Raw genomic sequence first — 16,226 nt, 5'->3', positions numbered from 1 at the left:
GTAAAATAAAAAAGTAGGGGAAAGAAGAAAAATCTGGAACCAGTTTCTGAAACCCTCTTCAGTAGACAAACTTCTTACAGGTGGTAGAGAGATGGCTCTACAAACACATATCAGGCCAGGTTTTCTTTGGTGGCAAAGAGAGCTGGGCCTGGCTGGGGCTCACTTACTACCTCCCTTTTTCTCCACCTGTTCTTCCCCATCATAATAGACCGAGTCTGTCTATGCTGGTGGAGGGCTCTGCCCTGATGCTCAGGACTCCACTTCACCTGTGTGCAGGCAGAGACTGAGAGTGGGAGGGACTAGGACAGGCATGGCCAACATATGGACCACGGGGTCCGGATCCGGCCCGTGCAATGAGTTTATGCGGCCCACGATTAAATTTTTAATATTCTCCGCTACTTTAAAATCTCAGCTACTCAGAAGCAGAAGCGTCTCTGATTATTGGAAATCGAGATATTTTTTTTTTAATGTTTTTAATTTTTTTTAATTTATTCATTTTAGAGAGGAGAGGGAGAGACAGAGAGGAGAGACAGAGAGAGAGAAGGCGGGGGAGGAGCTGGAAGCATCAACTCCCATATGTGCCTTGACCAGGCAAGCCCAGGGTTTCAAACTGGCGACCTCAGCATTTCCAGGTCGACACTTTATCCACTGTGCCACCACAGGTCAGGCTGGAAATCGAGATATTTAAGAAGATAGTGATACACAGAAAAGAATTTCACGTGTGACTAATCTAGGGTTAACTTCCAATAATTGGTCGAATGAATTTGTGATACTTCTATTTTTTAAAAGAATTCCATTATAAAGATTTACAACTTTTGTACTCGTATGTACTCGATATGAATGAACTCTTTGACGTTTAGCGGAGATGTGAAACCCACATTCTTTTAGGCAGAGTTTGCCAGTGTGCACTGTAAGGTATTTTTCCCCGCGGAGAAGGAAGGAAGAGGGCTTGGAGCCACCAAGTGTGGAATAACAAAAGGCTTTATTGAGTACAGAGAGCGCATCCCACCCGGCAAGGTTCCCTGGCCCCGAGGTAAGATGGAGGCCAGGGAAATTGCACGGATTAAACCGCGTGGGAGATATTTAAAGGGGTCCCTCTAGGGAAGTCGAGCTAACATGACGTGGTGAAATCCCACTGGCTGGTAGACGGTCGCTTTTTTCCAAACGGTTCCTGTGAAACCTCTTTTGGCGTGCTTGGTTGTGGGCGGTCCTAGCCAAAGTTCGTGGGTCTGAGTTCCCCAAGTGACCATCCCCCATTATCCACCGACCTTACATGCACCCAAGGTCAAACAATTCATTATTTTTGTGGTCAAGTGTGCTGAATCAAGTGGCATAGACAATAGCTGCAGTTGATAACTGAAAATGTGTCCAGGCTGTTCGTAAAACAAAATAATTATTTTTGGTTTTTAATTTTTTTTTTTTTTACAGAGACAGAGTCAGAGAGGGATTGTTGGGCAGATAAAATGTATTATGCTCACTTTGTTAAAGAGGCCGTTGCCCAGGTGATATTAATGTGTGTTGAGAATCGTTGTAGCCTGAGGCTTGGTTTTGGGATTAAGCCTTTCCTACCCTTTTTGCTGTGGGGCGGTACAATCCAATCATGCCTCAGAGAAGTGACTTTGTATTAGAGACTTCCCTATTTTGTATATTGGATTAGAGGTTGTGAAGCTACATTATAAATTAGGGGCAGAACAGGAGGTTGCCGGCTCTTAGTTCCTGAGATTAGCATTAGAGGAGAGAGGAGAGAGCAGAGAGCAGAGAAAGACCACGTGGAAGAGGCCAGGAGAAGCAGCCAAGATGGCGGAGTGCTGAGTGAGATGCCAGTTTGTGTAGAGTTTGTATCTGGGAGAAGGAAGGAGATGGGGAACTGAGGAGAATAAGTCTGGTGAGCTAGAAACCTTTGATTCTAGGAAACTCGGATAAGTCAGTGGCTTTGTGAGCACTGAGTGTGATTGGGTTTTGGAGCCCAGTGTATGTTTTTACTTGCCCGCCGGGTGCAAGGTAGGATTAAAGGCTATGGCCCATCAGCTTTTGGCTCCGCTGTTTCTTTACCGACTGTCCGAATCCAATGTGAACCTGCATGGGACTGGCTGCCCTGATGGTGGCCCTGGCCGTGACTGCTGGCTTTACAGGGATAGACAGGGACAGACAGACAGGAGCGGAGAGAGATGAGAAGCATCAATCATTAGTTTTTCATTGCACGTTGCAACACCTTAGTTGTTCATTGATTGCTTTCTCATATGTACCTTGACCGCAGGCCTTCAGCAGACTGAGTAACCCCTTGCTCGAGCCAGCGACTTTGGGCTCAAGCTGGTGAGCTTTTGCTCAAACCAGATGAGCCCGCATTCAAACTAGCGACCTCGGGGTCTCGAACCTGGGTCTTCCACATCGCAGTCCGACGCTCTAACCACTGTGCCACCGCCTGGTTAGGCACGAAATAATAGTTTTATTTGCGATATAACCTCTTCAAGCTCATTCTATTAATTATTGTTTCGATTGTGATACAGTTTGGATATTTATAGGGTATGTAATTATATTTATATATAATATATATATATATATATATTTTTTTTTTCTGAAGTTGGAAACGGGAAGGCAGTCAGACAGACTCCCGCATGTGCCTGACTGGGATCCACCCGGAATGCCCACCAGGGGGCGATGCTCTGCCCATCTGGGGCATCGCTCTGTTGCAACCAGAGCCATTCTAGCACCTGAGGCAGAGGCCATAGAGCCATCCTCAGCGCCCGGGCCAACTTTGCTCCAATGGAGCCTTGGCTGTGGGAGGGGAAGAGAGAGACAGAGAGGAAGGAGAGGGGGAGGGGTGGAGAAGCAGATGGGCGCTTCTCCTATGTGCCCTGGCCGGGAATCGAACCCGGGACTCCTGCACGCCAGGCTGACGCTCTACCACTGTGTAATTATATTTTTATTAAAATAATATTGTATGTTAAAATTTTTTCACTCACTTACATTTATTCATAAACAAATTACATAATAAAATTTTGTTTACTTAAAGCAATCATTTTTGTATTTAATATTTTTTCATTTTAATATTTCGTCCAGCCTGTTAAAAAAGTTTTCTTTCTAATCTGGCCCAGGGGCAAAAATTGGTGGCCACGCCTGGACTAGGACCTCTAGCAGTGAGCTCTCTCTCCAGGAACTTTCTCTGGAAAGCTCACAGCCCCCAAAAGAAATGTGGGGCTGCCTAGAATATATATATATTCTATGTCATGATATATATGATATATATCAAAAGAGAGAGCCCCTGGAGGAGACAAGGCTGGGAAACAGGAAACCAATCTGTGGTTTAAGGTTTGTTACAGATGCATTGTGTAAATCATCCACTCTCTCTAGGCCTCTGGTTCTCCAACCATCACATGGAGTTAATCCTCTTTAGTCTTACTTGACCAGGATGATGCAAAGATGAAGTAAATAAATACATCAACTTAAAATGAGCTAATCAACATCATCGCGTATGGGAATATGCAGGCAGCAGAGAAACCAAGACTGAATAAGCCATAGACCTGGAAGCGGGCCTTGTGTTTTGTTCACTGTCATACTGCTAGTGCCTAGAACTGTGCCTGGCACATAAAAGGCACTCAATACATATCTGTAAATTGAACACATAACCATCCACTTTGTCCCAGACACCATCGCAGGTGCTTTCTAGGCATATCCTACTTAGCCCTCACAAACAGTTCTTTACCATAGGGTAGGGAATACTCCCCTTTTGCAGCTATGGAAGCTGAGGCTCAGACTGGTGAAGTAACTTCCAAGCACCATACAGCTAGTGTTTGACAGGACTTGAGCTTCAAGGTAAGTTCTTCTGACACCATTTCCCCATCTTTTCCCATCTCTGTTATATGTTGCAGGATAAAAGTTGCTGTGATGTATGCTGATGTTACTTTGCCTAAAATGAGATAGTCATTGTTGAAGGCTGCAGTGCCTGGCATGTGGTTAGTAGTGCTCTACGAATGGAATCTATTATTATAATACTCTATTTATTAGTTCATATTCTTTATGACCACGTTTTTAGAACTTCAAGGGCAGGGGTCATTTTTCTCCACAAGGATGGGGAGAGTAGTTGCATGACATACCGATTAATTAAATAGCATTATTTTATGATGATCATAAAGTGGAAGCAAATTGCTTCCATTAAGGCAGTGCTTTGTGTTTTGTGCACAAAGCTAGTCTGACCGTGACTTTAATGGGAAGCTGGAGCAGTCCATGACTCTCCAGTGACTTGGAACCCTGATGATCAACAAGAAAACTGGTAGATTCGGACACCCGGGAAAAAGAACAGCAACCAGCCTCAGGGCTCAGCTCCGGCCCTCCACTGACACCGAGCAACTATTCTAACTGCCTCTGGCCACGCCCCCTAGGGCTTGCAATCTGATAGGCTCAGCATATCTAAAGTGGGCGGGGCCTTAGAGAGACTAGGCCTGATCTTCTAGCTTCACACTTGCTGCTTGGGACTAGCTGGTGCCAAAGGTGGCTTGATTGGGGAACCAGAGGAAAGGGTTACTGGAAAACTTCCTGTGGTGGCGCAGTGGATAAAGCATCAACCTGGAAACTGTGAGGTTGCCAGTACGAAACCTTGGGCTTGCCTGGTCAAGGCACATATGGAAGTTGATGCTTCCTGCTCCTCCCCCCCCTCCCCTCTGTATAATGAATAAATAAAATCTTAAAAAAAAAAGAAAACTTCCCTCCCATAACCCACCCAGAGACAATGCAGGAAAAAGACTTAGCCTTTCAGTCTCTAGCTTTGCCCTTCATCTACAAAATGGAATGATAGTTCTTTTTCCATAGGGTTGTAGAAATTAAATAAATTATAACATGAAGGAGTGCTTAAGCCAGGTACCTAACTCATTACAAGTGCTAAAAAAAAAATCAGTTGCCTCTAGATAGCAATGTGTCTGAGGGCAGGAGCTATATCTGAATTACAGCTGGCCTGGATGCCCTGGTACTTTTAATTGTTCACATAATGATTGTTGATTGAATGAATACCTGAATAGCTAGAATCCCTCCATTAATGCTTTATCTCTTCTGATAAATCTTGCCTGTTTTAAGTCTCTCTCGAAAATCTCTAAAAGGTTTAACACTCTATTTCTTTCTCCCTCTTCCAGAAGGGTCTGGGGACAACACAAAGGCCTGGGTACCTGAGAAGGAAAAGGAGCCATTTTAATAACAAAGACAAATTCATGGTGTTACCAGCCCCTCCTGTCTGGCTTGTACCCTAATTTTGGACCTTGCTCCAGTATTCTAGCATAGCAGCTTTGACCTACTATAGGATATGTGAGGGGCATTAAAGATCGCATCAGGCCACCAGTGAGGATTTGAGGAGTTTAGTTGCCCTTAGAGGTGAAGTAATATAATCCAGTTAGAATTGGGAAATGAATTATTTAGAAGTGGTTAGAATTTGGGCATTAAGATTAGAGTTCAGAAGGCATCTGGAGTCAGGATTTGGTAATTAGTTACCATTAAATTTCCGAATGAGAAATAGAGAAATGCTAGTGGCTGGATACAGTGGAGTCCATCACTCTGATCTGAAATTTAAAATGTTCTATTCCAGGGACCTGTCTTCTTCCTTATGGGGAGCCAGAGACTTCTCTGGCTCCTCAACAGGTCTGCGTGTGCCTGCACAGGGAGCAGGTTAAGCATCTACTATACACTGTGTGTGAAGGCTAGCATAGAGGGTCCCAAAGGTGTTGAAGACAGAGCCTCTTACAATGAAGCTCAGGAGACCAGAATGTGAATGACCTGGTCTAGGCCCATTCCTGCCATAGACTAGTAAAATTGGAGAAACCTAAATCTTTTAGCTTCAGTTTTTCTATCTGGCAAATGGACCTAACCTCAGAGGACTACTTGGGAAAACTTGAATGATCATGGAAAGAAAGGACTTTGAAGTAAATGTGCTTTCTGGCAGAGTAAGCTATTCCAAAGTGAACTATAAAGCAAAGTCTGGACACATTACCCTCTGGAAAGGCTGATGGTTCTCCTTTCCGCCATAAAATCACAGGTTTCCCTGCTCTTGAAGGCCACACCCACCCAGTCCTTCCCAAAACCATTTCCAGCAAAGATTTATGCCTCCAAACAGGAACTGACAAAGAAGCAACTCACACCAAAAGCTTTCCAGGTTCCTACTACTGCTACTACACACACAACAGCCAGCCCTGAAGCTGCAGTATGACCAATCCTATGAGTCACTTGAATAAAGTACAGACTCAACAAATATTTAACAAATGAATGAATGAATGAATGAATGAGGGAATGGGTTAGTGAGTGGCTCCATCAGTAGTCAGTCAAGCCCTCAGAGAATGAGACTGCTCCTAATCCAGGATGCTGAATTCCCTCCCAAAGAAAGTCATTTGGGACTTTCCTAGTGAGTGCTTCATGACAGAGCCACACCCTGGACTTTTCCTCAAGCCCCATTTGTCTTATTTTCTTCCCAATTTCATTGTGGGGAGCTATATCCTAGATTCTGCTGGGACCACATACACTAGATTCTATACCTGGTATGCAGTAGATGATCAATAAATGTGAAATGAATTTAAGAGGGAGATAGAAAGATAATTAAGACTTCGACTCGTTCTTTGAAATGTTTACAATAATGGGAGAGAAAAGATAGGTATATAGGTACTGTATGACAAAACACCATAGGTGACTGGTACCAGAAAAGGGCCAAGGAGCACATGCTATAGGAGGTCAGAGCTGGGAAAACTTATTATGGGCTGAAAAAGTCAGGAATTGCTTCCTGAAGGAAGAGAAAGATTTGGAGGCGAGGGAGAAGGTGTTGCTGATAGAGAAAAAGGGGATGGGTGGCTCCCAGAAAGACCAATTCAAGTTATAGTCAGAAAACTTGAGTAGATCTAGTGTAGTGGAGAGCAGATTCAAGCAGAAGAGTGGGCCATTTGTGTAAGTAGGTTGGGGCAAGACTGTACAGAGTTTTGAATTTGAGGAGAAGGAATTTGGATCAGGTGACTAGTGAGGGCTTTCCAGCAGTGGCAGAAAGTGAAAGGAATGCTGGGAGTTGTGGGAAGATGGTCTGGGGGAGAGAGACAGCTAAGAAGCAAGATGAGCGTGACAAACCCTGCTGGGAGGTAATGTTCCAGCACAGAGCTGACCAGAGCTAGGTGGTAGGCAAACAGACCAGTACCATTTTTTCATTCACTTGTTTAAATATTGATTGAATCCCACCACGTGCCAGGCCCTGAGGAATTAAACATTGCATAAACCTTCCCTTCTTTCTCAGGGTCCTGAGTTCTACTGTTATCCCCTACCCAAGGCTTGTGGCCAGGCGGCCCTTGCCAAGGGCTAGATCCTGGGGGGGCGGGGGAATCACCTTGGACCTCATGCCTGCGGCTTTCCACAAAACCTCTAATCCTCGCGGTCTGCAGTCCCAGGCCCACGTCCTCTAGAACATGCCTTACTGGACACACCTGGAAAGGAAAGAAGCGCAGGAAGAGAGGGTTGGCCTATCCAGGGCGTGGCGCGTCCGGAACGGACTGGGGGCCGGGGACTGGGTTAACCGGAAAGGGCTGCGGCGGCGGCCGGCGTAGGGCATATGAGGATGGCCAAAGAATGGCTTGGGAAAGCGCTTCCTGACCCCGCGCACACGCACCCAGAGGCTGGGCAAATTCAGCGGGGGAGCGCGGGGCTGACGAGGCAGAAGGACTCGCCAGGGGCCGGAGCGGGATTGTGGGCGAGCCGGACGTGTCCTCTGCGCCCTCTGCCGTGCGCCCGCCTGCACTGCACGCAGTGCCGCCGCCGGCCCCGCACGCCAGAGGCCGACCCCGCGCAGCGGGCACGCCCCGGGAACCGCCGCCAGCTCCAGCCCCTTTCAGTCGGTAGTCTTTGCGTTCCCCCCGGGGAGGTGGAAGGTGAAAATACAAGCCTTGTTTGTACTGAAAATAGAGGCGTTCCTGGAAGCCTCCCCCCCTCGCCCCCCCAGGCATGTTAGGAGCCGGCCTTTCCTGAAAATCCATTAGAGGTATTGTTTGTAGGGATAACAGGGAGGAGTGGAGAGATGCCATCCTCAACTTTTATTGGATATTTTAATTGGGCTACTTTAGCAATGAGGATATACCAAATGTGCCTGGGAAGGGCCCTGGGAGGTTGGCCCTCCTGAAGGTGACTCAGAGCCCACAGTCATACAGCCAGAGTGCTGGAGTTGTGAAAGGCTAGTTTTTCCTGTCATGCTTTGCCTTTTACTAATCACTGGAAAACTGAGCCTCCCTACTCTAGGAAGTCTGCCTTGACTATTTGGACAAACTGTTACAGGAAGGGTCGGTATCTCTGTTTAGCCAGCCAGGGTCTCTGCTTATTTCCCATGAGCTTTGTCTGGTCTCCCCAGGCTAATACAGTGCCATGGGCAGAAAATCCTCAACGGCTGGGGCCCTTTTCTAAGGGAGAAGAAAGAGAAGGAAGGCATCGATTAAAGGGAGCAGACACTCCCATTTCATGTTCAGTCGAGGACAAGCTCACATTGTCCTCCAAGGCCACTTGCATATGGCCCCACATTACCTCTGCCCTTCATGAGCACCCTCCATAGACAATTTGTTTTCCAAGGTGTAGCCCGGAGGTCATGTCAGATCATAAATGCTCTAAAATTTAAGTTAGATCTTCTCTCCTCTCAAATCCTTGCAATCAATGGCCCTCATCTCACTTGGAGCAAAAAGCTGAAGCTTCTACATGGGCCTGGAGGCTAAGTTCTCAGCTCCTCTACGTACTCCCTGGAGTGCTCCTGCTGCTCTTCCTTTCACTCACCACTCTGGCCACATCAGCTCCCTTTCTGGTGTCTCTTGAACAAACCAGACGCATGCCCCCGCTCTGGGCTTTTGCACTTGCGGTTCCCACTGCCTAAATTGCTGTCTCCCCAGATACCCTCATGACCCACTCCCTCACCTTCTTCAGGTCTCTTGAAATGCCACCTTCTCAGGAGAGGATTTCCCTGACCATCCCATCTCAGATAAGACCCTCCATCATTCTGAGTGTCCTTAGCCACCTTGATTTTCTTCCAGCACTTATCACTACCTGACATGTTATTTGTTTATTTGTATGTTGTCTGCAGTCCCAACAAGAACGCAAGCTCCAGGAGAACAGAGAACTTTATCAGTTTTGTTCCCTGTCCAGCACCTAGAAAACAGCCTGGCACATAGTCAGTGCTCAATAAATTTGTTAAATGACTAAATGAATATGCCAGGCACTAAGCCAAGTACTGTGACAGGCCATGAATAAGCCTGGGCTTTTGCCCTTGAGGAACAGACTGGCAGACAGGCAAATTATTACAAACCGGAGTGATGAGTGTTGTGTCTAAGTACCGATGTATTCAATATATAAAGTCCACATGAAGGCTCAAGGGAGGAAATAATTCATTCTGCCTGGAAATAAGAGGAAAGTATAAGTGTGATGTCACCAGGTGGAGGAGAAGGGAAAAGATGTTTCAGGCAGATTGAAAACAGTAAGAGCAGCCTGACCAGGTGGTGGCGCAGTAGATAGAGCGTCGGACTGGGATGCGGAAGACCCAGGTTCGAGACCCGGAGGTCCCCAGCTTGAGGGCAGGCTCATGTGGTTTGAGCAAAAGCCCACCAGCTTGAACCCAAGGTCACTGGCCCCAGCAAGGGGTTACTTGGTTTTCTGAAGGCCTGCAGTCAAGGCACATATGAGAAAGCAATCAATGAACAACTAAGGTGTTGCAACGCGCAACGAAAGACTAATGATTGATGCTTCTCATCTCTCTCCCTTCCTGTCTGTCTGTTCCTGTCTATCCCTCTCTCTGACTCACTGTCTTTGTAAAAAATAAATAAATAAAATTAAAAAAAAAAAAAAAAGGAAACAGTAAGAGCAGAGTCACAGAGGCCTGGATATATTTGACTTGTTCAGGTAGTGGCATGTAGGCTGGCCTGGCCGGAGTACAAGATATATGGCAGGTGTGGCACAAGATAAGTTTGGAAAAATGGATTGAAGACATAGGATGAAGGGGCTTGTTAGAATGATGACAACTGACTCTCTAAGTTTCAGATTCGTACCCAGTCACTGGAGGCATTTCAAGGCAAACAGCCTGCCTCTAACCCCAGATATGGTACCGTGGGAGCAGCCATGTCCTGCTGCCTGGGGAAGGCCTGGGAACACTGTGTGGTATCCCCCCCTGGGAGGTGCAGGCCAGGGTCTGAGCATCTATGGGATTGAGCTGGAGGCTCTGCTTGCCTTCCAGTTACTGACCTCAGCAGGACCCTCAGTAGGGACCCTGCCCAGCTCCACAGGGCCTGAGAGTCCTGGGCCACATCTCCACAGCCTGATCTCAAGGAGTCCAAGTTGCCAAATGCCCTTATTTTGCAATCTGACTCAAAAGGGTGGAGAATGGAAAAATTTTAGACAGCAGCCACCAAGGGATCTTGGCTTAATATAACTGGTGACCTGGGAGACGACAGAGGCAGAAAATAATTTCCTTCTCAGACTGAGGGACCGAGAGGGCCTCTCACAGCTGACTCAAAATAAAGACTTTTCCTTCAATCAGAGAGAGAGAGAGCTTCATATGTTTGCAGGACAAGAGGATTCTTTCTTTTGCTTCTTCCTTGGTATGTTTTTCTTTCCTCCCCTCCCTCTTTCGGCTGCCCATCTCTACCCTTGATCTTTCCCCTCTTGACTTTTCCTATCATTTCTTTTTCTCTTTTCCCACTTCCTTTCCACCCTGCCCACTTCCCTGCTCTCCTCTCCTTTCCTCTTCTCTCTTTCTCCATTCTTTTTTAAGCACAAGAGAGATTATTTAAAACTGTTAAAGAACAATTTTTTACAAGGTAAAATCATGACTCTTATGCAAATGTAAAGTGAACACGTATCTTTGAATTCATGAGGAAACTGGTAAGATGTTATAGTCCGTTCACAGGAGATTCCAAAACACAGACACATAGGCAGACAATCCGGGATGTGGGAGGGAAGATATAGAACTGGCATCTTCATTTGTGTTCCTATGAGCATTAGCATAAACCCTCCATAAGTTAACTTCTGCCTCTAAAGAGATGCAACATCATCAATTACACTAAAGGCCACTGATCTCTCTAGAATTGGAGAGCTCAGGAAGGGTCCTATATAGTCTGGATCACAGCTAACCCCTGACAGTCTGTTGAAAGAATGTCCAGGGATCTTTGACCATTTCAAAATCTTTCACAATGTTCCTTGACAAGACCTTAGAAGAGTACAGGAAGGATTGGTGGGAGCTAGTTAATGTTTACAAGTCTCTAAACGGGTCTCTGTTTAAAGGTGGAAATTGATTGTGGCCCAGAGTCTCAATCCCAAGGCAGGAGGAGAAGGATGAAAAGAGTGATCACCTGGCTCTGATCAAATCTGTGGGTGATGGGGCAAATGACTATTGGCCAACACTTAACAAACCATTGTTCTTCTGCCATCATCTTCTAGCCTTGGAGACACACGCAAGACTCAGGGAAACCCACTCTACATGTGACCAGACTAATGAAGGCCTTGGGTGTGAAGGAGGCCCCGCCTCCTAGAGGAAGTCTTGCTAACCTGTCCCTGACAGTTGACTCTTCCCCTAGATGACGGATTTAGAAACCCCCTCACCAGACTTTCAGGCTTGTCTTCCGGGTCCGTGGCAGCCACCCACTACCAACAACTTAGTCCTTGCACTGACCCTGTTGCCCACTCCCAGACCCCAACCAACTTCTCAGTAGTTTCTCCCAAGATATGGCCTTCCCAAGCCTCTCCAGTTACCTGGAGAATAACCAGGAATATGTCCAAGATGCCCTTTCTGATAAGATAAATGAACTTGGGAGTATGAAGCAGCCAGCAAAAGTTCCTTAAAGGCTACTGAGTGCTGGGCAGTGGGTGAGATACTTGGCAGATGCTGGGGTGAGGGGGTTGGGAGGGGGTGAGGGAACATAGCATTTGCAGAGAAAATATGATCCCTGCATATTTTCAGAGAATTTCTAATCTAGGATAGGAGGCCAAATACCAAATACCCAGGAGGCCCCAGCAACTGGTAACCAGGGGCAGTGTGTGAACAGAGAAGAGAGAAGGATGTTGGCGATGGACAGAAAGATGGCAAATTCTTACAGAATTTCTTATCCCCTTGAGAGAAAAGGCAACTGCTTTCCTCCCCTGTACTGGGAACAAGTGTCCTGAACATCACTTCCTTATAGAGAGGGGCCTCAGGCTGGATCTCAGTGCTCATGCCCCACCCCCTCCTCATTCCCACACTTACAGAAGAGAGAACAGGTCAGCCTCCAGGCAGATAGATACCCCAGGTTGGTAATCAAAGGATTAAAAAGGTTTCTAAGATGCAGAGATAGGACAGGTGATGGAACCTGCTCCACCAAACAAAGGACACTGGGGCAGTGCTCAGGACCCGGTGACGGCTATCTAGGTTTGGTTCTTTTGGTTACTCCAGTGGCTGTGCAATTCAGAGCAATTAAGTTTTTGCTCATCTGTCAACAACAGGGTTGTACTTCCTGATTTGTTTCTTTTTATTTTTTATTGTGGCAAAATAGACATAATATAAAATTTACCACTTTAAGTGGCACAAATACAGTTCAGTGGCATTAAGTACTTTACTGTGTGGTGCAACCATTATCGCCATTCACCCCCAGAATTTTTCCATCATCCCAAACTGACACTCCACAGTCATTTAAAGAGTAACTCCCATTACTTCCCTCTCCTAACTCCCTGGTAACCACCACTCTACTCTCTCTACAAATCTGACTACTCTAGATACCTCATTAAGTGGAATCATACAATACTTGTCCTTTTGTGTCTGGCTGATTTCACTTGGCATAATGTCTCAAGGTTCGACTGTGTTGTAGCATATGTCCAAATTTCATTGCTTTGTAAGGCTAAGCAATTTTCAGTTGTATGGAACTACCGAATTTTGTTTATCCGTTTATCCATTGATAGATATTTGAATTGTTCCACGTTTTGGCTATTGTGAATAATGCTGCTATGAACATGGATGTACAACTATCTCACTCCCTGCTTTCAATTCCTTTGTATGTATATTGTTGGTCAAATAAGTTTGTAAATATGATATATATATGTTTGCTCGCTTATAGTTTGCATTGGGTGTGGGGGACAGGCTTTAAGCAGGCAGGGTCCTTATAGCCTAAGGCTTAGTTTTAAGACTAAGATTTTTGCCTGACCAGGTGGTGGCGCAGTGGATAGAGCATCAGACTGGGATGCAGAGGACCCAGGTTTGAGACCCCGAGGTCGCCAGCTTGAGCACGGGCTCATCTGGTTTGAGCAAAAGCTCACCAGCTTGGACCCAAGGTCACTGGCTCAAGCAAGGGGTTACTCGGTCTGCTGAAGGCCCACAGTCAAGGCACATATGAGAAAGCAATCAATGAACAACTAAGGTCTCGCAACAAAAAACTGATGATTGATGCTTCTCATCTCTCTCCGTTCCTTGTCTGTCTGTCCCTGTCTATCCCTCTCTCTGACTCTCTTTCTATCCCTGTAAAAAAATAAATAAATAAACAAACAAACAAAAAAAAGACTAAGATTTTCCCCACACCCTTAACTGTTGCATGATAGGGGGTGGTGCACTCTCATGAGAAATCCTATTATGCCTCAGATAAGTGACTTTGTATCAGAAACTTCCTTGTTTGTATATTGGATTAAAGGTTTTGTTTTCTACACTATACAATAGGGCAGAGGAGCCCATGCAGGAGGAGAGCAGAGAAAGGCCAAGTGGAGGAGAGGAGAAGCAGCCAAGATGGTAGAGTGCTGAAGGAGAAGCCAGTTTGTGCAGAGTTTGTGCAGAGAGAAGGAAATGGGGAAAAGAGATAAATAAGGCTGGTGAGCAAGGAACCTTTGATTCTAGAAAACTCGATAAGTCAGTGGCTTTGAGAGCCCTGAATGGAAAGGGAAGTGTTTTCCCACTGTGTGTATTTCTTGCCCGCCGGGTGCAAGCTAGGATTAAAGCTAATGGCCCACCAGTTCTTGGCTCCATTGTTTCATTACCGTCTGTCCAAATCAAATGCAAACCAGCAGCTGTGATGGTAGCCATAGCTACTGGCTTTACATTTATCCAGAAGAGGAATTGCTAAATCAAATGGTAATTCTATGTTTAATGTTTTGAGGAGCCACCATACTGTTTTCCAAAGCGGCTGCTCTCCTACTATATCCCCATCAGTAATGCACAAAGATTCCAATCTCTCCATATCCACGCCAATACTTGTCTGCCTCCTTTCTGGTGGTAGCCATTCCAATGGATGTAAAGTGATATCTCATTGTGATTTTGATTTTTATTTCCCCCATGATTAGTGATTTTGAGCATCTTTTCATGTGCTTATCAGCCATTTGTAAATCTTCTTTGGAAAAATGTCTATTTGGGTTCTTTGCCCATTTTTTTTTATTTTATTTTTTTGTATTTTTCTGACGTTGGAAACAGGGAGGCAGTCAGACAGACTCCCGCATGTGATCAACCGGGACCCACCCAGCATGCCCACCAGGGGGTGATGCTCCGCCCATCTGGGCCTTTGCTCTGTTGCAACCAGAGCCATTCTAGCACTTGAGGCAGAGGCCATAGAGCCATCCTCAGCGCCCGGGCCAACTTTGCTCCAATGGAGCCTTGGCTGTGGGAGGGGAAGAGAGAGACAGAGAGGAAGGAGAGGGAGAGGGGTGGAGAAGGAGAGGGGGAGGGGTGGAGAAGCAGATGGGCACTTCTCCTGTGTGCCCTGGCCGGGAATCAAACCCAGGACTCCTGCATGCCAGGCCGACGCTCTACCACTGAGCCAACCGGCCAGGGCCTCTTTGCCCATTTTTAAATTAGGTTATTTGTTTTTTGTTGTTGAGTTTTAGGAGTTCTCTCTAAGTTCCCTTATCAGATATGTGATTTTCAAATATTTTCTCCCATTCTGTAGGTTGCCTTTTCACTCTTTTGATAGTTTCCTTTGACACACAAAACTTTTTAATTTTGGTAAAGTCCACTTTGTTTTTTTCTTTTGTTGCCTGTGCCTTTGATATTATATCCAAGAAATCATTGCCAAATTCAATGTTATGAAGCTTTTCATGTATGTTTTCTTCTGAAAGCTGTATAATTTTAGCCCTTAAGTTTACATTTGGTCTATTTTGAGTTAATTTTTGTATATGGTGTTAGGTAAGAGTCTGATTCATTCTTTTGCATGTGGATAACAAGTTTTCCTGGTACCATTTGTTGAATCACTGATTTCTCAGATCCTGTGTCAGTTAGGAATTTTATTCAACTTGAAGAAATAAAAACCAATTACAATAGCTTAAACACACAAGCTTTCGTTATTTCACATTAAAGTAGTCCACAGACAGAGTGTTTTCCACTATGAGGCCTCCATGGGGATCCAGACTCCTTCTGTCTCTCTCTCCTGCCACGCATGGCTTCCGTTCTTGGTCCACTGTGGCTGCTGGAACTCCAGTCAAAACCTGTGAATTCGAGACAGCAAGAAGGAGGAAGAGAGAAGGGTAGAAAATGTCCCACTCCCTTCAAAGAGCCTCAACTCTTCCATTTAAATCTATATATTTAGCCATATCTTAATCAAGTAGGGGAGCAAAATTTGCCACCCCAAAATATGTCTCTTTGGCATAAAGATTATTTTAGGCTGATTATTTTTAAGAAACAGAAGATTTTCTTTTTACTTTCCCTTTTTCTGCCTAAAACAATTTAGATAGAGGGCCTATAGCAGGAAAAGAGCTATTATCAGAAATAACTACAAAAAATATGGGCGAGGCCCTAGCCAGTTGGCTCAGCGGTAGAGCGTCGGCCTGGCGTGCGGGGGACCCGGGTTCAATTCCCGGCCAGGGCACATAGGAGAAGCACCCATTTGCTTCTCCACACCCCCTCCTTCCTCTCTGTCTCTCTCTTCCCCTCCCCTCCCACAGCCAAGGCTCCATTAGAGCAAAGATGGCCCGGGCGCTGGGGATGGCTCCTTGGCCTCTGCCCCAGGCACTAGAGTGGCTCTGGTCACGGCAGAGCGACGCCCCAAAGGGGCAGAACATCGCCCCCTGGTGGGCAGAGCGTCACCCCTGGTGGGCGTGCTGGGTGGATCCTGGTCAGGCGCATGCGGAGTCTGTCTGACTGTCTCTCCCCATTTCCAGCTTCAGAAAAATACAAAAAAAATAAATAAAACAAAAAATATGGGCGAGGTGTGGTGAGCTACAGGAGCTGGGCAGGGCCTGGAGATCCAAGTCCTCAATGCAGGGCAAGGCAACATTTGTTTACCAAACATTTGCTCTTTCCGTCTTTCTGT

This window comes from Saccopteryx leptura, chromosome 3, assembly GCF_036850995.1.
Source record: "Saccopteryx leptura isolate mSacLep1 chromosome 3, mSacLep1_pri_phased_curated, whole genome shotgun sequence".
Classification (NCBI taxonomy): domain Eukaryota; kingdom Metazoa; phylum Chordata; class Mammalia; order Chiroptera; family Emballonuridae; genus Saccopteryx; species Saccopteryx leptura.
The sequence above is the reverse complement of the archived record's forward strand: the minus strand, read 5'-3'. Positions refer to the sequence as shown.